The following is a 25,398-nucleotide window of genomic DNA, read 5'->3' on the forward strand; positions in this document are numbered from 1 at the left end:
CGTTTGGTTAAAGCATTTGGGGATGCAGTATGCATTTAAATGCTTTATATGCATAAACTGTCTCTGGAAGACCCACAAGGAGGGGTAACTTTAGTTGTCCAGGAGGGTAACTGGGTGGTCCAGGAAGGAAGGAGAGGTTTGAATTTGAACTGTGTGAATGTGTTATCTATTTTAAAATAAACCCTTGTGATAAATTATCTAAAACAGAAGTGAGGGCCAGCTTTAGGTGTTGTTAATGGTTGAACCTCACTTTCATTTCTTCTTAATCATGGAGTCAACTCTGTGTGCTCTAAGACACACTCATGCAGATGGCTCTCTGAATATTTCTTTCCAGGCAGTAGTAGTATTCAGCTTTGGTTTGGTTAATTTGTGTTTCTGGGTTTCCATGTCTTTTAATACAAATGTTATAGAATCATGGAGTCTTGAGAGTTGGATTGGCCCTGAGTTACCAGTAGTGGCTCATTGACTTGTTGATGTAGTCTCGGCTGCAGTGGGTTTGCACGCTCTGGGGGCAGACACACTGCCTGCCCCAGCCATTCATGCACTTGAGGTCCTCACACCAACAAAGCTCTCTCCTATCTTGAACCTAAATCTGTCTTCCTAGATCTTCTAACCCTTGGAACTGATGGTTCCTCTCAGGGTTGTGTGGTCTTGATCTATCTGCTTTTTTACATGGCAGCCCTAAATATGCATTTACACACACAGTACCTGCTTCTCATCATAATCGTACTTGTTCTTCTGCATTGGAGCCTGCCAAGTTGCTGGTGAGCTTCTCTGTCCTTGCCTTTGGAGTTGATTTTTTGGACCCAAATGCAACACCTTGTATTTATATTTCTCTTTGTTAAATTGCATTTTGGCAGATTCAGCCCATGAACTGATTTATTGTTTTAATCCTGATTCTGTCATCAAAAAATTGCATTATTTCTCCCCTACTTTCTTTTTTAAGACTTTTTTTTTTTAGAGAAGTTTCAGGTTTACAACAAAATTGAAAGGAAGGTACAGAGATTTCCCATGTACCTCTTTCCCCACACACATATAGCCTCTCCCATATTGACATCATTCACCAGAATGACACCTTTTTTTTAAAATCAGGAACGAACCTACATTGACACATCATAGTCACCCAAAGTCCATAGTTTACATTGGGGTCCACCCTTGGTGATGTACGTTCTGTGGGTTTAAACAAAAGTAAAATGAGGTATATCCATCATTATGATATACAGAATACTTTCACTGGTCTAAATATCCTCTGTGCTCTATCTCCTCGGCCACACTCCTGACAACCACAGTCTTTTGCTGTCTTCACAGTTTTGCCTTTTCCAGAATGTCACATACAGTCTGCCCCTCTGTATCTGTGGGATGTGGAACCCATATACAGGGGCCAGCTCTACCATGTCATCTTATATGAGAGACCTGAGCATCTGCAGATTTCGGTATCTGTGGGGGTCCTGGAACTAAGGGACAAGTGTAATTGGATTCAGACAGTATGTACCCTTTTCATATTGGATTCTTTCATTTAGTCATATGCATTTAAGGTTCCTCTATGTCTTTTCATGGCTTAATGGTTTCTTTTTAGCACTGAATAATATTCCATTGTCTGGATGTACCAGTTTCACCGACTAGAGGACATCTTGGTTGCTTCCAAGTTTTAGTAATTATGAATAAAGCTGCTATAAACATTCATGTGTAATCCTCCAGCTTTGTTGTTCTTCAATATTTTGTTGGCTATTCTAGGTCTTTTGCATGTATATATAAACTTTAGAGTCAGTTTGTCAACATCCACAAAATAACTTGCCAGGATTTTAATTGTGATTGCATTGAATCTATAGATCAAGTTGAAAAAAACTGACATCTTGACAAAACTGAGCCTTGCTATCCCTGAACATGGAATATCTCTCGTTTTATGTATTTCTTTGATTTTACTCATCAGAAATGTGTAGTTTTCTTCATGTAGATCTTGTAATAAATTACTATATCTAAGAATACCTAAACATATCTAAGTATTTCATCTTGGGGGTGTTAACGTAAATGGTATGGTATTTTTAATTTTAAATTATACTTATTATTGGTATATAGGAAAGCAATTGACTTCTGCATATTAACCTTGTATCCTGCAACCTTGCTATAATCATTTATTAGTTCCAGGAGTTTTTTGGAATTTTTACATAGATGATCATGTCATCTGCAAACAAAGACAGTTTTATGTGTTCCTTCGCAATCTGTATACCGTTTACTTCCTTCTCTTATGTTATTGCATTAGCAAGTACTTCCAGTATAACGTTGAAAAGTGAGTGGTGAGAAGGGACACCCTTGCCTTTTACCTGTTCTTAGTGGGAAAGCTTCTAGCTTCTCATCGTTGAATATGACTTCAGCTGTAGGTTTTTTGTATAGTCTTCATCAACTTGTAAAGTTTCCCTCTATTCCTAGTTTACTGAGAGTTTTTAGCATGTGTAGGTGTTAAATTTTGTCAAATACTTAGCCTACATGTGTTGATATGATCATGTGATTATTCTTTTTTAGTTGTGATGTATTACATAAATTGACCTTCAAATGTTGAAACAGCTTTGCGTAACTGGGATAAATCCCACTTGGTGATGGTATAGAATTCCTTTTACACATTGTTGGTTTGATTTGCTAATATTTTGTTGAGGATTTATGCATCTTAGAGTCATGGTGGTTCGTAGTTTTCCTTTTTTGTACTATCTTTGTCTGGTTTTGGTATGAGGGTAATACTGGCCTCATAGAATAAGATAGGAAGCACTCCCGCTGCTTCTACCCTCTGAGAAAGATTATAGCCAGTTGATATAATTTCTTCCTTAAATGTTTGGTTAAATTCACCAGTGAACCCATCTGAGCCTGGTGCTTTCTGTTTTGGAAGATGATTTTTTTTTACATTTTTTTATTGAGTTATAGTCATTTTACAATGTTGTGTCAAATTCCAGTGTAGAGCACAATTTTTCAGTTATACATGAACATACATATATATTCATTGTCACATTTTTTTCTCTGTGAGCTACCATAAGATCTTGTATATATTTCCCTGTGTTATACAGTATAATCTTATTTATCTATTCTACATTTTGAAATTCCAGTCTGTCTTTTCCCCCCCACCCCCCACCTCGTTGGTAACCACAAGTTTCTTTCTATGTCTATGAGTCTGTCTCTGTTTTGTATTTATGTTTTGTTTTGGTTTGGCTTTTTTTTTTGGATTCCACATATGAGAGATCTCATATGGTATTTTTCTTTCTCTTTCTGGCTTACTTCACTTAGAATGACATTCTCCAGTAGCATCCATGTTGCTGCAAATGGCGTTACATTGTCAGTTTTTATGGCTGAAGAGTATTCCACTTATATTCCATATAAATATACCACCTCTTCTTTATCCAGTCCTCTGTTGATGGACATTTAGGCTGTTTCCATGTCTTGGCTATTGTAAATAGTGCTGTTATGAACATTGGGGTGCAGGTGTCATTTTGAAGTAGGGTTCCTTCTGGATATATGCCCAGGAGCGGGATTCTTGGGTCATATGGTAAGTCTGTTCCTAGTCTTTTGAGGAATCTCCGTACTGTTTTCCACAGTGGCTGCACCAAACCGCATTTGTTTTGGAAGATGATTAATTATTAATTCAATGTCTTTCATAGACACAGGCTTATTCAGGTTATCTATTTCTTCTTGTGTGAGTTTGTGTTTTTTACGATTGGTCCATATCATCTTGGTTATCAAATTTTAGGGCATAGAGTTGTTTAGTATTCCTTTAGTATCCTTTTAATGTCCATGGGATCTGTAGTGATGTCCCCTCTTTCATTTCTGATATTAGTAATTTGGGTCCTCTTTTTTTTCTTGTTAGCCTGGCTAGAGGCTTATAGATTTTATTGATTTTTTCAAATGACCAGTTTTTGGTTTCACTGGTTTTTCTCTTTTGATTTCCTGCTTTCAATTCCATTGATTTCTACTCTAATCCTTATTATTTCTTTCTTTCTGCTTGCTTTGGATTTACTTTGCTCTTCTTTTTCTAATTTCCTAAGGTGGAAACTTAGATTACTGATTTTTAGATGATTCTTCTTTTCTTATATATGCATTCAATTGTATAAATTTCCCTCTAAGTACTGTTTTTGCTACATCCTAAACATTTTGATTAGTTGTGTTTCCATTTTCATTTATTTAAAATTTTTTTAAAATTCTCATGAGATTTCTTCTGAGTCATGTATTACATAAAGTTTGTCTTTAGTCTTTATGTATTTGAGAATTTTTTGTCATTCTGTTATTGAATTCTAGTTTAGTTCCGCTGAAAGCAAACATTGTGTAGATTCTGTTCTTTCAAACACCTTCAGATGTGTTCTAGGGCCCAGACTGGGCTCTGTCTTGGTGAATGCTCCTTGTGAACTTGAAAAGAGTGTGTCCTCTGCTGCTGTTGAATGAAGTGGTCTGCAGATGCCAGTTACATCCAGTCGACTGATAGCACATTGAGTTCAACTGTGACCTTGCTGGCTTTCTGCCCTTCCTGAGAGAAGGGGTGGTGAAGGGTCCAGCTGTGATCGTGGATTCATCTGTCTCTCTTTGCAGCTCTGCTTCTGTTTCATGGAGCTTGATGCGCTGTTGTTGGGCACATACATGTTAAGGATTGCTGTGTCTTGGGGAACTGACGCCTTTGTCATTAGGTAACGTCCTTCTTTATCCATAATAACTTTCCTTACTTTGAAGTCTGCTCTGTTTGAAATTTAAGAAGCTCCTCCTGCTCTCTTTGTATTAGTGTTAGCATGTTATTTTAGGTATCATGGTACCATAATACTGTAACAGTGTTATTATGTTAGCATGGATTGTTTTTCTCCATCCATTTACTTTTAATCCATAGGTGTCTTTATATTTAAAGTGAATTCTTGTGGACAACATACAGTTGGGTCATCTTTTTTGATCCACTCTGATAGTCTCTGTCTTCAGTTTAGTTGGTGTGTTTAGACCATTAACATTCAAAGTGATTATTGATGTAGTTGAAATAATAGCTACTATATTCATTACTATTTTCAATTTGTTGCCCTTGTTCTGTGTTCCTTTTTTGTCCTCCACTCTTTTTCTGCCTTTTGTGGTTTAATGGAGCATTTTATATGATTCCATTTTCTCTCCTTAGCACATCAGTTATACTCACATTTTTACTTTCTAGTGGTTGCCCTAGAGTTTGCAGTACACGTTTACAACTAATCCAAGTCCACTCTCAGATGACACTGCCACTTCTGGTGGTGTGAGCACCTTCTGAGAACAAGACTGTCCTGATTCCTCCGTCCCATCCCCTGTGCTGTTGCTGCCATTCATTTCATGTATGCGTGTATGTGTGTACCAGAAGTAAACGTGAGTGTGCACACTTGAATACCTTGTTGCTGTTACTGTGTGGAGCAGACTGTTAGCTATCAGATCAATTAAGAGTTTAAATAAAAGTCTTTATTTTTACCTTCCCTTACTCCTTCCTCAGTGCTCCTCCTCCGTGTAGACCCTAGTTTCTGACTACATCATTCTCTTTCTCTTCAAAGAACTTCTTTCACCATTTCTTGTAAGGCAGGTCTACTGGCAACAAATTGCTTCAGCTTTTGTCTGAGCAAGTCTCTATTTCTCATTCACTTTTGAAGGATAATTTCACAGGGTACAGAACTCTAGGTTGGTGGGGTTTTTGTCTCAACACCTTAAGTGTTTCACTCCACTTTCCTCTTGTTTGCATGACTTCCAGAAAGTCAGATGTAGTTGTTACCTTTGTTTCTCTGTAGAGAAAGTGTTTTTTCCTTTGGCTTCTTCTAGGGTTTTTCTTTCCTCATTTTGTGTAGTTTGAAAATGATATGGCTAGGTGTAGTTTATTTTGCATTTATTTCTGGTTGGTTTTCCCTCAACTTCCTGGATCTGGGATTTGGTGCCTGACATTAATTTGAGCAGGGCGGGCGGCAGTGTGCGACTGGAGCTGGGGAGGGCAGGGATGACACAGGAATCAGCATCTGCACTGCAGGTTCACGTCACGGGCACCAGGTGTCAGCCCTGCATGTCCGGGGTAGGAACCCTTCATCCAGCGGAATAGCTCATGGATTGAAAAACACTTCTAAGCTGTTTGAGAACGTGAGAAAGAGCCAGAGCAACTCCCTGAGTTTTCAGTTGACACTGCAAGTAGCCTCATACAAAAAAGCCTGGGTTCGCTCAAAACCTGTGATGCTGTGCAGCAAGCCAGGCAGTCTTACTCTCAGCCTCGTGCATGCAGCCATCCAGCCAAGAGGGAGTAGAAAACCGGGCTGGGTCCAGGACCCCTAGATTCTTCATGCCACCGAGCAGTGTGGTCTGAGGCAAGCTGAGGGTCCTCTGAGTCCCACACAGGCACCTGTGAGATGAAAAGATGGGGAAAAGTCACCACAGTCTCTTCTAGAATAACTGAAAGTCTGGACATTTTCATCTGTGCACAGAATTAAAGTAGCGATCATTTCTTTGTCAGACGATTGCTTCCTCTTGGAAAGCAAGTCAGTAAGAATTTACAATTAAGAATTTAGAGTATTTGTTAAGACACTAATTTGTCTCAGATTTAATGATACATTTTCATAATGAAAACTTTAGTATTCAAAGTGTGTATGTGTGCTTAAGAAATTGCTCAAAGTACTCCAGCTCTGCTTTTGAAATTTTTTTCTGCGCCGTTAGTTATAGAACTAGATTCAAGATCACTTGGAAAATTGGCCCTGTGCGCCAGTAGCTCATGTGGATCCTACCCTCCCTACCTCGGAGCCCAGCAGTCCCTGCACACACTGTTCAGTAAACAACTAAGAGGACCAAGAGCCCAGCCAGTTCATTCACAGAGCATTTGGAAAGGGCTGTCTGCGCAGCCTTGAGGTGCTGGCTAAAGTGGTGTGGAGAGGCAGCGTTTGTGTTTTCATTAGTCTTTTTATAGCATGGAACCAGCTGTAGCTGGTTAACGCTAGCTGGGCTGTCTGTTAGTGTACAGGTCTCTTACGCAGGATAAAGGGCTTATGATGGAAACAGATTTTGTTACTCATGATACCACCGACAGTGTTTACGTGAACTCACCCTGCCTGTCATGGGATGTGAGTAAGAGTGGCCCCATTAAAACACAGAAACTGCCTGGGTGCTATTCAAATCATCCTTGGAAACAATAAATATAGATAGCTTCCCTGTTAAACTGGCTGCCCTTCACAGACTGTCCTTCCTTGGATGATGCTTTTGAAGAGAGCTAGGATGTTTTCCCATCAGTGTTATAAAAACTGGGTGGAGAAAGTTGTTTTTCCTCCAGCCACAGCAAGGAGTCGTCATCTTATAGAGGGTAGAGAATAATTTACCAGCCATTTCTGGAAAAGTTAAACAGAATGGTTAGTAGTGATGTAGCTCCTCACAGCATGAACTCTGAAGGCAAAATTTAACCTTTTAGAGATTATTAATAGCTAGATGGAAATGAATGTATGTATGTATGTATGTTCATGAAAAACATTCTGAATGGAGAACCTTTATTGGATTCTTGTGTCGCTTGTCTGAGGGATTAAAGGATAAACCAGTTTAGCCTGTTTTCTGAAGCAGCCAAGAACCTGTGGGGCTGAGCTACTTCCTGGATCAGTCTCACCAGAAATTAGGGAATATATTCTTCTTTTAAACCTAAGTTATTTGCAGAAGTGAGCTTAGGTGTTTGAAATGATGAAGTCTTGGAAACTTGAGAGCCGGGATTCTCCCCGTAACAGTTGTTGCAGCCCCTCCCACAGGATCCAGAATTGTCCTTGGTTCCCCTGGACACTTTCTTTTTCCCCAGAACAGGGTCTGGCAGTCTCGGAGGTTCAGTAATTGCATTTGTTAGGATGGTGGCAGGGACCGGCCTGTCATCCACTTTGCAGATTGGGGGTAAATGAGGTCACAGGGGAGATGCCTGGCACTCGGTGGGCTTCATTTTGTCCTATTTGTGCGGAGCAGGGTTGGCAAGCACAGTGTTTTAGGCTGTTGCCCTCACTCACCTCAGCCTTCGTTGTGTGAAAGCAACTGGGCAAGAATGTGCGAGCAGACGGGCGGGTCCCAATAAAACTTTACTTACAAAGGCAGGTGGCAGGAAGAACTGGGCCACAGGCCGTAGTTTGCCAACCCATGATCTATTCAGAGGTAAATTCCCTATGTCCTCTATGTCCTTTGTAGGATAAAAGAATTTTCAGCCAATGCTTACTATGGCTCTGACTTACCACACTGTCAGAATGACACTTGAAGGTATAAGTATATGCTTATGTATTTTTGAGCTATATACAGAAAAGAATGTGTAAAATCAAAGTGTTTAATATAGTTAGATGTTAATTTCCAGATAAAAGAGCCCCTGTCACATGTGGTAAAATAATGTGACTTAAGAAATGTTGGGATTTCTCTGCACACTTGGTCTCTCAAGTATGTTGAATTACAAAATGATACAGATAGCACAGCAAATTTATGAGCCAAAGGAAGGTAAAAAAATCAAACCTTTACACCAGGATTTATGATTTACAATTGAGAGAATGAACCCTAGGGAAAGTAGAAAGCACAGCAAAAAATGTAAATAAAAATATGGGTAAAGCTGTGTTGAATCCTGAGGAGGGCAGGAGAAGAGCAGGAGGGAGCCTAGGGTTTGTCATTACAGTCTGGACTTCAGGGCCAGCTTGGGGACCAGCCCCGTCTTGTGACCCTGGGCCCGCGGAGGAATCATGGCCTCACGTTGTCCTGTCACAGGCTGAGCTGCAGCGAGTGCTCTGCGAGCCTCCCGTTGCGTGAAGGACCCTTGTCGCTTGTACGTGTCAGGGCAGAGCCAGCCTGGTCCAGGGCAGTTTGGAGCTGCCTCCCCAGAGCAGTGGGACCCAGAGAACTCACAGCCTCTGTGTGTTCCCTGCACACACCCCTGGCTGAGAGGCCAGCCTGTGAGGCTGCAGGTCAGCTGAAGTTCTAGCAACGAGGTTACTGCTTCTCCTTCAGCTGTGACCATCCTACTACACCTCGCTTTGGGTGAACCTGTGCAGCTGATCTGACAGGACAGGTCCTTATTCACATGGATGTGGATTGACTCCACTTACATGTCCTGTTCACTCCAAAGAAGTAAAGCAGCTGTAGCCACTAGCAGGAGGTCACAGTGTCAGAGTCATCCTGAATCAGGGCTGCCTTCACGGGGATGGTGGGTGTCAGAGCAAGAATGTAACCACCCCAGGCATCCTGAGAGAGGGGAAGGGGGGAAGGGTTGGGGACTCGATGGGGAGGGAGGGGCAGGAGAGAGACCGAAAGACCAGGTGTACCCCAGGGAGGGCCCACTGCAGAGCGGTGGGCTGGTGCTGGAGGGAAAGTGGACCCATCCTTCCTCCAAGTTTACTCTTCTTCCCAGGCAGCCCTCTGCCTTGACCCCAAGGCCTTGTAGCAGTGGGGACAAGAAAGGTCATGCTCTTTGGCTTAAGACTTTGAACTTAGTCATTGTAATAGATTTTAAAGAAAATCTGTACTGGTGTCATAGAAAGAGTTCTCGGAAATAAGAATTTAGGCTTTGGTCCAACAGGCACATGAAAAGATGCTCAGTGTCACTAAGTATCAGAGAAATGCAAATCAGAACCTCACACCAATCAGAATGGCCATCATTAAAAAGTCCACAAATGGCAAATGCTGGAGAGGGTGTGGAGAAAAGGGGACCTGCCTACACTGCTGGTGGGAATGCAGTTTGGTGCAGCCACTGTGGAGGACAGTATGAAGGTTCCTTAAAAAAAAAATAAAAATAGACTTAACATATGATCCAGCAGTCTCACTCCTGGGTATATATCCAGAGGAAACTCTAATTCAAAAAGATACATGCATCCCAATGTTCATAGCAGCACTATATACAACAGCCAAGACATGGAAACAACCTAAATGTCTTGACAGATTGACAGATAACTGGATAAAGAAGCTGTGGTATATTTATACAATGGAATACTACTCAGCCATAAAAAGGAATAAAATAATGCCATCTGCAGCAATGTGGATGGACCTGGAGATTGTCATTCTAAGTGAAGTAAGCTTAGAAAGAGAAAGAAAAATACCATATGATAACACTCATATGTGGAATCTAAAAAAATGACACAAATGAACTTATTTACAAAACAAACAGACAAAGAAAACAAACTTATGGTTACCAGCATGGTGGGGGAGGGATAAATTAGGAGTTTGTGATTAGCAGATGCACACTACTATATATAAAATAAACAAACAACAGGGACCTACTGTATAGCACAGAGAACTACATTCAATATCTTGTAATAAACTATAATGGAAAAGAATCTTCAAAAAAGATCTTAGGCTTTTGTCTACAATCACATGGGTCTTACCTCCTCATGATTGCATATTTCATGTATTAATGAATTTTGAAAACTGCACAAATGTTGCTGCATAGTTTTAAACTAAAAAGTAGCACAGAAAAGCACTGGATGCAGGAATGGTCACAATAAATACATCAGGGCAGACGGTGAAAGAGGAAACTCATATCTCAAAAACCTCAAAAACAGATTTAGATTTATTTGTTCAGAACATATGAAAAGGGAATGAAGAGCTGATGGATTCTTACTTGATTTTTCAGAGTTCACAATTCACTAAAGATTCAGAGAATCAACATACGGTTTTCATTTATGATTGTAGTTAATTTTCTAGAAGGCCAGTGAGATATGGCTACTTGATTCAGGTGAAGTTTACTCTGGGACATACTGAGTCTTTCTACTGAGACTAGAGTCCAGGATTCAGCCGTTACTTAGGGATGATCTGAGAAAACTGAACAGCCAAGTGTTTTGTTGCTTTAGATTAGTTAAGTGATGATAACCACGAGCATTTATAATATTATTTTGAATTGGCCCTGGGAGGGCTTAAGACACAGAACTGAATGTACTGCCAGATATTTTTGCAGGAGTCACAGATGTAAAAGAGAATTCTGTACACACATCCCCCTCCCCAACACCCAAACAGGACATATTTTGAGTTAAACCCTTTGGAATGGACTATTTTTAGAAAAGTGGCAGGGGGGTAGGAAAATTTTTTTTAACAACTTTTTCATTACAGCCTGTAAAACATATTTACATTCTAATTCAGTTGTGACATGTCCTGCACGTGATTGACTCTACTGACAGTGAAATACCAAGTTGAACAAGAATTAGTCTTTTTAAACAAAGGCAAAGTTTTGCCCACTCTGAAAGTGGAGAGTTAACACATGGTACCCAGGCGTGGGCCAGGCTTGGCAGCGCCCCCACTGCCAGCACAGTGCTCCATGCTGGTCCTCCCTGCTGTGCTCCCAGCCCGTCTGGCCGTGAGGGATGTGACCGTGTACATGACAGCTGGTCCAATAGTATTTTTAGTGTAATTTTAATGATAAAGCAACATCATGACACCTATAGAAAATTTCAGTTTGCACTAGTAGAAAAGTCATTCTGATTCTATAGACTGTATAATCATTCTGTACGTTATCTTCTAGTCTTCTTATTATACTTCTTTTAAGTTGAAATCGTGAAACATTGTGTTCTGAGCCCACAGAGTGTCAGCGCACTGAAATCATCTTACTCCCCTTGTGCACGGTCTCAACCTGACCGTGTTCTCAGCGGAGACAAGGGGAGACCTGGACTGAGAGCTGCAGTACGCCATGTGCTTGTGTTTTGTTTGTTTGAGGAGCTCAGTAAGCACATAAAATACCCACGTGGTGCATGCCAGCGACCCTCTGCGAGGCAGTGACGGAAAGGCCGGCAACGCCAGGGACAGGTGGGCGGGAGCTTTCCCATTGTTCTTCAAGGGCTGGAGGCTGAAGACCCGCCTCAGGCCGAGCTGGAGCTCAAACCAGGTCTGTGTGACTCTGAGCCGTTGCCGTTGCACATGTAGCAGCCAAGGCACTTCACATTCTGTCGCTGAGAAGGACAGCGACTGCGCCGACCCCTGGGCGGGGCGTGTGGTCGCTCTCCCTCCGATGGGGCTGCACTGGAGCTGATAGTAGAAAACCTGCGAGAACTGTTTCTCTTTGAAGTGTGAGCAGGTATTAGCTCCACTGATGAGGAATGCAGCTGTCCAAACAGGTGGCTGTAATCAGATGTTTGGAAAAGGAACATTAATAACATTATTTCTTGATGTCCAAAACACGTTTTTAAACAAAAAGTCAGTTATATATTCCAATCAGAAAATTACTTCGACTCTTTGATGAAGAAAAAAAGTAAGTGTCCCTGAGCCTTAGATGTCACCTCTTGCTTCTGGCTGTGTGGGTGGCAGAGCTTTTCCTATGAAAGGGACAGTAACAGAACCAGCAGGGCAGTGAAAACAGGCAGAACGCTGCTGCCAGGCGGTAGAGCTCTGTGCTGTGCCACCTGATGTGTGAGAGGACGTATTAAGAACAGACATGGAAACAGTTTTTTTTTAAATATAAAGATGTAGAAACGTAGACCTCAAACATGAAGAAAAGTTAAAAAGAGAGGGAAGAAAGATCGCTTCTGGTCAGACATCCCACGTAGAACTGTTCGTCCATTTGGGGAGTAAAGTGCTACCACAGAGCGCACAGCCAGAGGGGAGTAGGGGAGGAAGCAGAGCACCCAGCTGAGTGTGGACACATGTCCCTGACCTCCCTGGGCAGTGCAAGTGCCGGGGGGCAGGCCCGGGAGGCCCACGTTGTCCCGTGTCAACAGACACCATCTCTGGGCAGCCTGCCACCATCAGTGTGGCGGTCTCGGTGCTCACCTGCCCCACCCCCTCGGTGTCTGGGCCCTGCTGGTGTGGTCACGGGGGAAGAAGCAACAGTTACTTTCATTGTTGGGCAGCAGGAGCCCATAGGCAATTTTGAGGAGTGAATGCTGAACTATGTTCAGTAGGGTTTGAACACCGTTGTTTCCGGTGGGTTTTTGTCTCTAATCACACTCCATGTGAGCTCATTGTGGAGCGTGCAGTGGTGACAGGGATGTGACACCGGTGCATGTCCGCCCCACTCAGCTCCGTCCCCATGGCCCTCCCGCTCCAGCTCAGTGCCTGGCAACCGCGGGTCCATCCTCCACTTCTAGCATTTTCTCCTTTCAGGAGTGTTATATGAGCGTTGTGTAATGTGCACATGTGCTCTTCGGGGAGTGGCTTTTGTCATGCCGTGGGATTCCCTGGAGGCCTGCCTGCGTGGTTGCCTGCAGTGCAGCCGGCTCCTTTGACCTGCCCCACAGTTTGACTTAACGTTTCCCTGTCACAAGATGTCTGGCTGTTGTGATTAAAGCTCCTGTGAACGTGGGCACACAGGCGTTGGTGTGAACCCCGTTGCTGAGTCCTGGGCAGTTTCGAGTTCTGTCATGCTGTCTCCAGAGGACTGCACGTCTTTCCTGGCAGCATTGTGTGAGGGTCCCAGTGTCTCTTCATCACCGGTGTTTGGCATTGTCACTCTATTTTATTTAGCCATTCTCACTCATGCTTGTGTGTCAGATTTTAAACTAATAGTTTGGATTTTTAGTACTTTTTACTTTTCTCATGTTGGGACATATCTCCTGAGGTACTTTAAAGAAAAAAAAACCACCTGAGTGTATCTTTCTGTAGGTCCCACCAGACTGTAAACTTCATCAGTGTAAGAAATAGTTTCATGCAGGTCTCCATCCCTCGCGCAGAAAGCTGGGCCAGGCACAGGCAGACACTGTCGAGTGTGACTAGGGGAGGGGGCGGACGGAGAGAGCTTTCTGCTTCATCACCACGCCCAGCAACTGTTCACTAGGCGTGCTCCAGGTACTTGGCAATATTATGGCTTGGAAAACACTTAGTGAACTTAGGTTAGAAATCACCTCAAGTCCGGAGAGACTCTAGAGTATCAGCTAGACCCAGATGCAGCTTAAAAAACAAAGAAGAGAAACTTCCAAATATAAAAGCGAGGGAGAAAACTCTTCACGTCTTGACTCTGTTTCCCTCTGAAGGAAAACCTCCGCTCTTTATGGACCTGATGTCAACAGAGATGCTCATCGAAGACACTGAGTCTCTTTGAGTGTCACACCTGGCCCGAGCCAGAGGATAGCCTGCCTGCCTGGCGCAGGAGAGCGTGCTCCCACCTGACTGGGACCTGTGCTGGCCCTGCCGACAGCTCCTGTCCTGCAGTGTCTGCTGACTCATCCTCATTTGTCAGCAGCTTACTTCACTTACAATGACATTCTCCAGGAGCATCCATGTTGCTGCAAATGGCGTTATGTTGTCGGTTTTTATGGCTGAGTAGTATTCCATTGTATAAATATACCACATCTTCTTATCCAGTCATCTGCTGATGGACATTTAGGCTGTTTCCATGTTTCCAAGGATCAGATCTTAAACAGATTACCCTAAGAAGAGGCTGTTGGGCAAAAATGCCTCTGACCCCTCTGGGGGAAAAAGAGGCCAGCATGCCCACCCACTTCTGTGCAGCCTCAGCAAGACATCCACAGAGGGAACGCTTTCTCTGAGTGTACAGCAGTTAGTGAATGCATACCAAGCAATGAGGTTAAATCTAAAACTGTAGCAATTAGGAAGCATGTACTAGTAACAAAACAGTAAAATAGTTGTGCTAGTTGGGGAAAATATTATCCCATTATACTGTGCACTTTAAACTTACACAGTGCTGTATGTCAGTTATATCTCAGTGAAACTGGAAAAAAATAGTGAAGTAAAACAAAATAAAACAGAAAAGCATTATTCCTTCCCAGTGTAGTGCTGGCCACCACATCTCTAGCGGCGGCTTCAGCCTTGGAGGAAGGCCCTGGGGTATGCAGAGACGGTTGTCAGTGTCTCCGTGGACTGATACGATGTCTGTCACAGACAGATACTACTGTCTGAAAGTGTGTAGCTGTGATTTTTAAAAATTAACTGAAGTCCTTACTTTACTCACGTTTCCTTAGATTTTTAACTTAATGTTTTTATGCTGCCCCGGAACCCCATCCAGGGACCACACCACACTGAGTTGTTGTGTCTTCTTACACTCCTCTGGGCTGTGAGAGCCCCTCAGACTTTCCCAGTTTTTGATGCTTTGACAGTTCGAGGAGCACTGGTCAGGTATTTGTAGAATCCCCTTACCTGGAATTTAACTGATTACTCATTAGCCTGAGATCACGGGTTCTCGGGAGGAGGATGACTGAGGCAAGGCACCCAGGCCTCAGGAACAAGTTCTTATCCTCCCATGGCAGTGGCAGATTTCTCTCCTTCCTTGCTTACTTACATGATAGTTTTTTAGGTCAGTGTGGGCTCATGAATTTTTACTTTATATTTTGAAGTACAATCCAGTACTGTTTTATTTATTTTGTTGGTTCGAATGGTTCCAGCTTTGGCCATGAAGCTCTTTGTGCTGACCCCTAGTCTCTGACAGAGTTCCATCTTTGTGGGCTTTTTGTCTGGTTCTGCATAGTCCTGAACACTTTCTCCTTTCCTGGCTCTGCATGATGCTCAGGCTCACTGTGTGTGTTGCCTGACCCAGCCCTGGAATCAGCCATTTCTCCAAGGAGTTCCTTGTGCTGGAGAGTGGTACCCAGAAACACAAGAAGATGAGGAAAATCCAAGTTCATGTTCAGCACAAGAGGGCTGATACCAGCGTCAGCAGGCATGGCCGCCAGCAGCTTGGGAAGGAGGAGTGATGGGGCTGGAGCGCTGATGTGTGGCTCCGACCAGGAGGGCTTGTCTGCCCAAGGAAAAGAACCTCCTCTCGAAACTGTCCTGACGTGAGCTTTCTTTAGCTCTCGTGCTCATTTCTGTCTCCCAGTTTTCAGTGTCTCCTCCACCTCTGTTTCCTTCAGGGGCACAGCGTCTGAGCATTTCTGGAGGAGCAGGTCTGTGAGCCTCAGGGAGTCTCTGTGCCATGGAGCCCAGGCTGCCTCCCTCCTCGCCTGCTCTGCTGGGCTCCCATCACCGGGTTCTCTCGACCATTGCAGGACATCCCTGCGCCCAAGGCCCCTACTCACGTGCCACTCCTCTTCACGAGTCTCTGGTGCCGGGTGCTGTGGCTTCTGTGAGCTGTGACTGTGATATTAAAAGAATGTGCGCTCCCAAATGCTTCCTATATTATTATTTGACCAGCTAGGAGCTAGGTGTTTAAACTACTGTTGCCAAATAGTAAGAGTTTTTTTTTTTAGCATCAGAAATTCTGTTTTATGAAAATTTGGAATCCTTTGCTGAGGACTATTTTAGTTGTGATTGTCTAATGAAAATTTTACAAAGCGATAAATGGAAGGAAAGAAAAAATACTCTGGGTATATCCTTCCTTTGTTGTGTGTGTCACTCATTTTGGCATTTGCTCAGGACGTGTTCCCGTGTAGACGTGCTGTAGTTCTTGATACATAAATAATGTTTTCTTGCAGATTTTCTTCTCAGTCATCACAACAATTATGTAGTTAAATGTTCAGATCAAAAAATGCATGAGGTCTCTGCTCTCAAGGGACTTCTAGGCTAGATAAGTGAACTAGTGCACTCCTGATCTCACCTGTCTCTCAGAGAGATACCATTTTCTGCAAAAGTGAACACAGGTTTGTTTTGCCCATGATTTTGTTTCTGCCTTTTTGCTTATTGTCGATTTGTCCAGGAAGAAGTGTATAGCAGTCCCTTCCTCCACAACTGGTGAGACTCTGCATATTGAAGGAGTTAGGCTCTGTGACAGAGATGTCCACTCCATTTAACATAAATAGAAAGGGACTCATCAGAGGGTTCAAAGGTTTATAGAATAACTAGGAAACCACAGAAATAGACTCTTTGGAACTTTTAGGAAAGTCTGTCAAAGCAACACAGAAGAGCAAGGCCGTGGTGAGAGCTGCTGGCTCTTCCACAGCCAGACTCCATGCTCCACCAGCTCCAGGGCCGTTGCTCATGACATCTCGTTCCTGCCTTTTGACCCTTCAGAGCAACTGGCCAGATGTTGAGACCTCTGTTACTGTTGTGCTTGGCAACAGAGCAGCAAAATCAGGCCCTCTGCCTTGATGTCTCTTCTGCCTTTGGTTGGAGGGTCCTCGTCATAGGAGGGACTCTGGCTGCAGGGACCCAAGATAGCTTCCAGCCCCTGGAGTCTAGGAAGGCCCCTGAAGGCAACTGGAATCCTTCATATTCACCAAAAGAGTGAGAAAGAACCGGAAAGAGGGAAATAAAAGTGCATGAAAGAAATACAGGCACACCTCAGACACAGACCTCCACAATAAAATGAATATCTCAGTAAAGCAAGTCACACGGAGTTTTTCATTGGCTAGTGCATATGAAAGTTATGTTTAAACACCACTGTAGTCTGTTGAGTGTGCAACAGCATTATGTCTACAAAAGACAAAGTACCATAGCCTAATTAAGAAACGGTTTATTGCTGAAAATTGCTAGCCATCATCTGAGCCTTCAGCGAGTTGTAACTTTTTGTTGGTGGAGGGTCTTCCCTCAGTGTTGATGGATGCTCACTGATTGGGGGGTGGTTGCTGAAGGTTGGGGTTGGTGTGGCAGTTTCTTAAAAAAAGGCAGCAATGAAGTTTGCTGCATTGAGTGACTCTTTCTTTCACAAATGATTTCTCTGGAGCGTGCAAATGCTGTGATAGCATTTTACCAACAGTAGAACTTCTTTCAGAGTTGAAGTTAATCCTCTCAAGCCCTGCCACTGCTTTACCAACTAAGTCTATGTAGTATTCTAAATCCTTTATCATCATTTCAACAATCCTCAGAGTGTCTTCACCAGGAGTAGATTCCATCTCAAGAAACCACTTTCTGGGGGGAGGGGGCGTTATAGCTCAGTGGTGGAGTGTGTGCTTAGAATGCACAAGGCCCTGGGTTCAATCCCCAGTACCTCCATTAAAGGAAAAAAAAAAAAAGAGCAAACTTATTTTAAAAAAATAAAGGAAAGAAACCACTTTCCTTGCTCATCCCTAAGAAGCAACTCCTTATCCATTAAGGTTTTATCTTGAGGTTGGAACGATTCAGTCCCACCTTCAGGCTCCACTTCTGATTCTAGTTCTCTTGCTGTTTCCACCATATCTGCAGTTCCTTCCTCCACTGAAGTCTTGAACCCCTCCAAGTCATTCACGAGCATAGCAATCCACTCCTTCCAGACTCCTGTTAATGTTGCTAGTTTGACCTCTTCCCATGCACGAATCATGAATGTTCTTAATGGCATGTGAAATGGTGAATTCCTTTCCAAAAAGTTTTCCACTGACTTGGCCCAGATCCATGTGGGGAGTCACCGTCTGTGGCAGCTATAGCCTTGTGAAATGTATTTCTTAAGTAATAAGAGCAGGAGGTTGAAATGACTGCTTGATCCACGGGCTGCAGAATGGATGTTGTGTTACCAAGCATGAAAACGACTGTCATTCCATTGTCCGTCTCCATCAGAGCTCGTGGGGGGCCAGATGCCTTGTCAGTGAGCAGTAATATTTTGAGAGGACTCTTTTTTTTTTCCTGAGCAGGAGGTCTCAAGAGTGGGCTTAAAGTATTCAGTAAGCCATGTTGTAAACAGATGGACTGTCATCCAGGCTTTGTTGTTCCATTTATAGAACACAGGCAGAGTTGACTTAGCATCATTCTGAAGGGCCCTAGGATTTTCCAAATGGTAGATGAGCACTGGCTTCGACTTCGGGTCGCCAGCTGCATCAGCCCCTAACGAGACAGTTGGCCTGTCCTGTGAGCTTTGAAGCCAGGCTTTGACTTCTCCTCTGGCCATGGAAGTCCTGGTGGCGTCGTCTTCCAATAGAAGGCTGTTCCGTCTGCATTGAAAATCTGTTGCTTAGGGTAGCGTCCTCATGAACTCCTGGAGCTGGATCATCTGGAGAACCTGGTGCAGCTTCTACATCAGCAGTCACTGCTTCACCTTGAGCTTTTATGTCATAGAGACGACTTCTTTCCTTAAACCTCGTGAGCCAACCTCTGCTAGCTTCAGACTTCTCTCCTGCAGCTTGCTCACCTCTGTCAGCCTTCATAGGGTTGAAGAGCATTAGGGCCGTGCTCTGCATGAGGCTTTGGCTGAAGGGAAGGTTGTTTCCGGTTTGATCTTCTGTCCAGACCGGTGAAACTTTCTCCATATCGGCAGTAAGGCTGTTTTGCTTTCTTATTATTCATGTGTTCACTGGAGGGGTACTTTCAATTTCCTTCAAGAACTTTTTCTTTGCATTCACAACTTGGCTAACTGTTTGGCTCAAGAGGCATAGCTTCCGGCCTATCCTGGCTTTCGATGGGCCTTCCTCACTAAGATTAATCATTTCTAGCTTTGGATTTAAGGTGAGAGACGTGCAAGTCTTCCTTTCACTTGAACACTTTGAGGTCACTGTAGGGCTCTTGATTGTCCTGTTACCCATATTGCTGTGTCTCAGGGGAGAGGGAGAAAAGGAAGCAAGGAAAGGAAGAAGGTGGGTTGGTTGGTGGAGCCGTCAGAACACGCGTTTATCAAAACAAAACAAAACAAAACAAAACAAAAAAAAGAACACACGTTTATCAGTTAAGTTCTCCATCTTATATGGGCCCAGTTCATGGTGCCCCAAAACAATTACAGTAGTAACACCAAAGATCACTGATCACAGATCACTGTAACAAATACAAGAATTATTTAAAAGTTTGAAACATTGTGAGAATTAATGTAACACAAAATGTAACACAAAGACAAAAAGTAAGCAGATGCCGCCCATGGACTTGCTCTTGCAGGCTGGGCACACACCTGCAGTTTGTAAAAATGCGCTGTCTCTGGAAAGCACGGGAAAGCGGGGTGTGACAGAACGAATTCTGCCAGTGGAGGTGAACAAAGCCCCATAGTCCTAAAGTTTCCTTCCAAGTACCATTAGCCACAGAGTGCAGCATGTATATAAAAAACTTCTTTTTAATGGTTTAATTTAATGTTCTATCTTTTTGAAAAAATTCAAAGTCCCCAAATTTCTGGATACATTACTTAATAATAAATATTAAACCTCTAAAGTTTTATGGGATAGACTACAACTGTTGAACTTTGATTTAAGAGGGCAATTTAATTAGTAGATGCTGGTAATGGTTATGCACAGTTGAGGTGCACTTAAAAATTTTTGAAATAAACAAATCTTAGCGCAAATAGATATTTTATACATTAATAAATACATAAAATTAATTCTGACTTTTCTCTGTGCTACTTGCTGCTCCACTAAATAAACTTCTGTTATTTCTGAATATTTTTTAGTTCTGTGATGTCATGAAGTTCATCATAGATTCATTTCTGCTTTATATCTGAAGGAAGATTCAATTCAGCAAATTGGCTTGAGCACCTGTTCTGGGTGAGACATTTTTGAAGAATGTGACCATTCCACATGCGTGCTCAGCGGCAGTGGGGTTATTAAATAGTGCCACAGAGCAGCAGTGCCACGGGCTCACTAGCTCTTGAGGCTCCTAATGAGAAGGTGGTGGTGCTGAAGCAGGCACATGTGGGGCCCGCGCAGCTGCGCTGCTGGTCAGCATCCAGCCCTGGGGGTAGAGACTCCCCCTCGCCCAGCACAGAGGCTCCCTGGGCCTGCGCAGAAGCGGCTGAGAGCGCGCCGAGGCCCTGCAGCGGCTCCCGCGTATCAGTGAGCGGGCCCGGGGCACCGCGCAGTGGAGGTCTGAGTGGTGTCCCAGCTCCAGGGCCTGGCCATGCTAAGCTGTGCCCTTGACCAGCCCCGCTCCACCACCGCTCGACAGCTCCTGCCAGGTCAGCACCGTCGTTTCCCCCAGGACCTCTCTGATCAGTAACTCTTGTAAAATGTTAATACTTTCCCCATTTTAGAAAAGGTCCTTCATAAGAGAGGAAGCTCCAGTGAAGCTTGAAGAAATAGTTGTGAGTTATGAGTCTGTTCATGGAAAACTCTGGACAGAACTGTCGTTTTGTGGAAGGCAGGGACACATGCAGGTCTTTCTAGTCTTTGTAGTTGCGGGGTTACAAGGTCTTGGGGCAGATGTCATTCACACACAAGGACTCTGGCGTATTGAATCTGGAATGCGCTCCTCTTTGCTGCTCCATTCACTGCCGTGAAAGCCACTGCTAGCGTGCTGGTCTTCTGTGCCGACACCTAGCCAGAGTACCTGTCAGGGTGTGTAGGGCCATAGCACAAGAATATTGTGCACACCCTCTTCTGAACAGAATGTGTTTTCAGTCGAGTTTGGCCTGTATCTGCGTACTGTGATGGGAAGTACTAACATGTGCATGATGACCATATACAGTGCTCTCCGTTTTCTGTTCTGCATTCTGTAGTGTTCCATGCTTCTGTGACTGTGGTCTTTTATTTTAGAGAAAGCGGCAACTCAGTAACTGAAATGCTTTCAATATATTATATACAAAAGAAAAAGCATTTGCCATGAAAAAACTCTGAACTATGTGTTCAAATTAATTAATTAGATGGGTGTTATTTAAATGGAAAGACTTTCCTTCCTGCCCCAAATGGAATGCATTCACCTGTATGCTCTCATGACCTTGTAGAGCAGTGCCTAACATGTCCTTTCAATTTATTGGCAGTTGGTTTTTCCCACAATATGTTTTATTCAACTGTATAAACTTTTTGAGGTCATTCATCATAGCGACTTGCAGACTCTTGTTAATTGCACTGTTTAAACTCTAAGCACAGTGTCCACGGAATTCACATTTATGGAACCTGTGGGCTCCACCCTTACCCTGTACTGGCTGTTCCTTGGCGGTGCCTCCCATTTGCACCAAGGCCAATCACACGGCCAAGGCAGCACCGCAGGGCCACCAGGGAGGAAGGACCTGGGGATTGCAGCCTCCACGGCCGGCCTTCCCCCCTACCTCCTCGCTTGAGGTGACAGAACAGCCATGCACAGCACGAGTCCGATGGAGGCTGAGGTCTTCTCTCTCTCCTTTGTGCTTCAGGGCTCACGAGTGTTTGCCGTCATGACAGGAAGTGACACTGTGCTTTGCGGGGAGGAGCCGGGAGCCTGGGAAGGAGCTCTTGGAGGAAGGGCCTGTGTGAGGAGGTGGAGCTGGCCTGAGAATCACCAGAGGGAGAGAGGAGGATGAACTTGATGTGTTCGAGGGGTAGAAATGAGCTGGTGAGGCGTGGGCTCCGTGGCCCTGGAGCCTTTACAGCACCTGGCCCAGAGGAGGCAGGTAGCTTCACGCCAGTGTGAGGAGAGGCTGGCAGGGCTCGGGCGTGGATGAAAGTGATTGGGTCCGTGCTCAGTGAAGACAGCTTGGCTGCTCTGGACCACACGAGGGATGTGGAGGAGCAGGAAGGGGGGCTGTTTCAGGACCCCGATAGGGAAGACTGGAGACCCGTGAGTGCGCTAGTGAGGGAGTGGTAGAGACAGAGGTCCTGGATCGTTAAGAGGTGCTGCTACTGGATGAGGGTGATGGAGGGTCACAGCGGCTCAGTTACTGGGGAGGTGACTGGGGGGATGACTGGACGAGGGTGATGGAGGGTCATGGCAGCTGGGCTCATTGGTCTGATGACGGCTCAGTCACTGAGGAGGGTGACTTCTGGGGAGTGCCATGGGAGCGAGCGTTCTTGCGTCCTTGTCGAGACAGAGGGACCTGAGAATCATTGAGCCGGAGAAGCTGGACACAGTTGCAGTGGATGAGAGCAGTCAGGACGTGGAATACATCCAGGCGCTGTGCCCAGGAGGGAATTACCTTCCTGGTGAGTAGGTAGCATCCAGCTATCAGAAACAGAAATTAATGAAAGAACTTTTTTTTTTTTTTAACATTAAAGGGGTTTTCCCTCTTAATGTAATGGATAAACCAATGGAACAGAAGAGAAAATTCCAAATATATACAGGAATTTCATATATTTCAAAGCACTGGGAAGATTAACCATTCAATGAATGGTTCAGTAAAACTCAATGAAAACAAGTGAGTCATCTGTGGGGGAAATTGGATCAAAGATTTAACCATAAAAACCAGGCAAGAAATCATGGGAGAATTTATCTTGATGTGGAAGTTTTCTAACTGTGACTTAACATCCAGAAGTTCCAAAAGAAAACACTAATAAAGCCTATTAAGTCTGCATGATAAAGTCAGAAGTTAAGTGGGAACAGACCTTGTGATCTGCATCACAGAAAGCCACTCTCTCTGATAAACAGAGTGCTCCCAGGAAGTAAGGAAACGCCAGCGTAAAGGTAAGCTAAGGGCCGGAGCACTCAGTCCCCAGGAAAAAAGAGGCGGGTGAAAATACCTTCAGTGTCTCGTGGTCAAAGAAATGCAAATTAAATAACACTTTCATCAAACTGCAGAAACCCACAGTGTTCGCGACGACGTTTGTTTGGTGAGGCTGAGGGGACGCGCCCTCGCTCCGGCTGGTGGAGGCAGACTGAGTTGTTCCCGCGTGGGCACGTGAGCGTGTGTGGTGTGTGTGTGAACCTGGACTCTGAGCCCTTCCTCTTCGGGGAACTTACCCTCCAGATACACCTGCACATGTGTGGAGCACAACATGTTCTTTGCCCCATTGTTGATAATAGCACGTTTGGAAGTAGCCTAAACGGTCAGCCTTGGAGGATTACAATTAAATCACACACAGTGGAATACTTAACTGCACAGCTCTCTGTCTGCGCAGCTGTCGAAAAGAAAGGTGCTCTGTGACCTAGCACCCAGACCTTAATGACAGTGGTTAAGTTCAGAAAGCAGGGAGCAGGACAGCGTGGCAGCTGTGCTGTATTTTCTGGGAGCGCGCAGAGACTGAAAGGGTCCGTAACCCAGCAGCAACTGTGTGTGCGGGCACCTGGGACCAGGAGGACGGAAGGCATGAATAGGGGGAGACTTCGTGACGTGCTCTGTTGCATTACATTTTAATTATATGTTATTTAGAAAAATTAAATGAGTTTTTAGACACAGTTATTGCTCTTGAAATTTTTAAACATTTCACTTCATTTGGAGGGCAGTACATAACATAGCAATGAAGATACCCAGCAATTCCTAAGAACTTAACTCATGAGAAATACAAAAAAAAATCACAGATACACACACCATTCTTCATGGTAGCAATGCCTATAATAATGGAAAAAATATAAGCCGCCTAAATATTCAGTTTAAGGATTATTGAACTACAACATACTCCGTGATGCAGTATTAAGCTGCTATATAATGTAGCTGAGAAGACCACATGGAAACACTCATGCTCTCAACAAGTGTTCCTGTGTGTCTCCTCTGTCATGTGTTGTTCTGGGTGTAAACGGAACAGTAAATGAGACAGAGAGAGACCAAGTCTGTGCACCGGTGGGACTTGCACCCGCTGGGGAGCCTGGCAGCAGCAGACAGACAGACACCGGGTAGGAGAGTGGCACTGCAGCTGGGTGAGGGGCAGTGAAGGTGGAGGGGTTGCTGTTTTGATGCAAGAATCCAGGGGGCCTCTCTGGGAAGGTATTTGGCAACAGTCCCAAAGGAGGTGAGGGAACAGGCGGAGGGCCGGATGCAGGGCTGTGAGGCTGGGCCAGCCCAACACATCGCACCACAGTGGGGAGGCCTGAGTATGGAGGTCAGGCCCTGTTCCAGTCGTGAGAGAGAGAGAAGCCGTGGCAAGGCCCTCGGTTCTATTCTGCATGCAAGTCAGGGCCTCTGGAAGTTTTGTCAGAAGAGGGAGAAGCCGTGAGTGCCACGAAAAGACAGGGAAGTGGTGGATAGGGTGGGGAAGGTGCCCTGGAGACAGTGGGAGGTGTCGGGAGGTGGAGAACGCGGGCCCTGAAGGATCAGGTGGGGAGCGGAGGACGGGAGTCTGGACGCTTTCTGTGGTTTGGGCCACAGGGTGACTGGTGGTGCTGTGAAAGGAGATGGGAAGTGGAGAGCTAGGAGAGCAGTGGGTTTCAGGGTAGCTGTGTGTTGAGTTTGAGATGCCTGTGAGCCCTGGCACAGGGAGGGAGAAAACTAAAATGAACCTGCGGTGTGTGAGCTCCTGGTCTCCATGATGGGTACATGGTGAGCAGAAGTGATCGTGTTACCACGTGAGAGATGGTGTATTCGCTCCGGCTGTCTCTGCCACATCCCAGACAGAGACAGCCTCAGCAGCAGGGTGCACACGTAGCCCCAGTGTCAGCCTGTCAGTGGCTGACGAAAACCTGTTGTGTAAGGATCCATGAGTCCACACTGTTATTAAAAAGGTGAATTGAAAATTTGATAAGGAATAGGATATTTGCATAGTTTGAAAGTATGTCCCACACAATATTTTTTAATTTCAGAAGGAAGAAGTAACTTACAGTTGAGAAATCTTGCAGACATCACCTCAGTTAAGCAATAACACTGATCACCATCACTAATGGGGCCACTGTGTGCTGTTCTTACCAGTGATACGTGAGCTAGATCTCACGAGAAAATGCCAGACAAGCCCGGACTGAGGGTTTGTGTGTAGAACTACTGGCCTGTGTCCTTGGAGAATGAATGGCAAGGTCATGGGAGTCCAGGGAGACGAGGGCCTTGATCGCAGCAGCGGTTCTGAGTGGTCTTGTGCTGAGACGGACGCAGTGGGCCTGACAGGTGAAGTAGGAGGGGTGGGGGTAGACACACTCCCTCCCCACCCCGCCCCGGGT

The 25,398-nt window shown here is 44.6% G+C and overlaps 1 protein-coding gene and 1 non-coding gene across 5 annotated transcripts in view; both read left to right on the forward strand.

Annotated features, from left to right (window-relative positions):
* Positions 1-25,398, forward strand: part of SPIDR (scaffold protein involved in DNA repair) — a 258,048-nt gene that overhangs the window by 177,812 nt on the left and 54,838 nt on the right. The gene's annotated exons all lie outside the window — the stretch shown is intronic.
* On the forward strand, positions 17,665-17,739 carry TRNAS-AGA (transfer RNA serine (anticodon AGA)). The gene has a single exon. It is a non-coding gene; the product is annotated as a tRNA-Ser (tRNA).

This window comes from Camelus bactrianus, chromosome 29, assembly GCF_048773025.1.
Source record: "Camelus bactrianus isolate YW-2024 breed Bactrian camel chromosome 29, ASM4877302v1, whole genome shotgun sequence".
Classification (NCBI taxonomy): Eukaryota; Metazoa; Chordata; class Mammalia; order Artiodactyla; family Camelidae; genus Camelus; species Camelus bactrianus.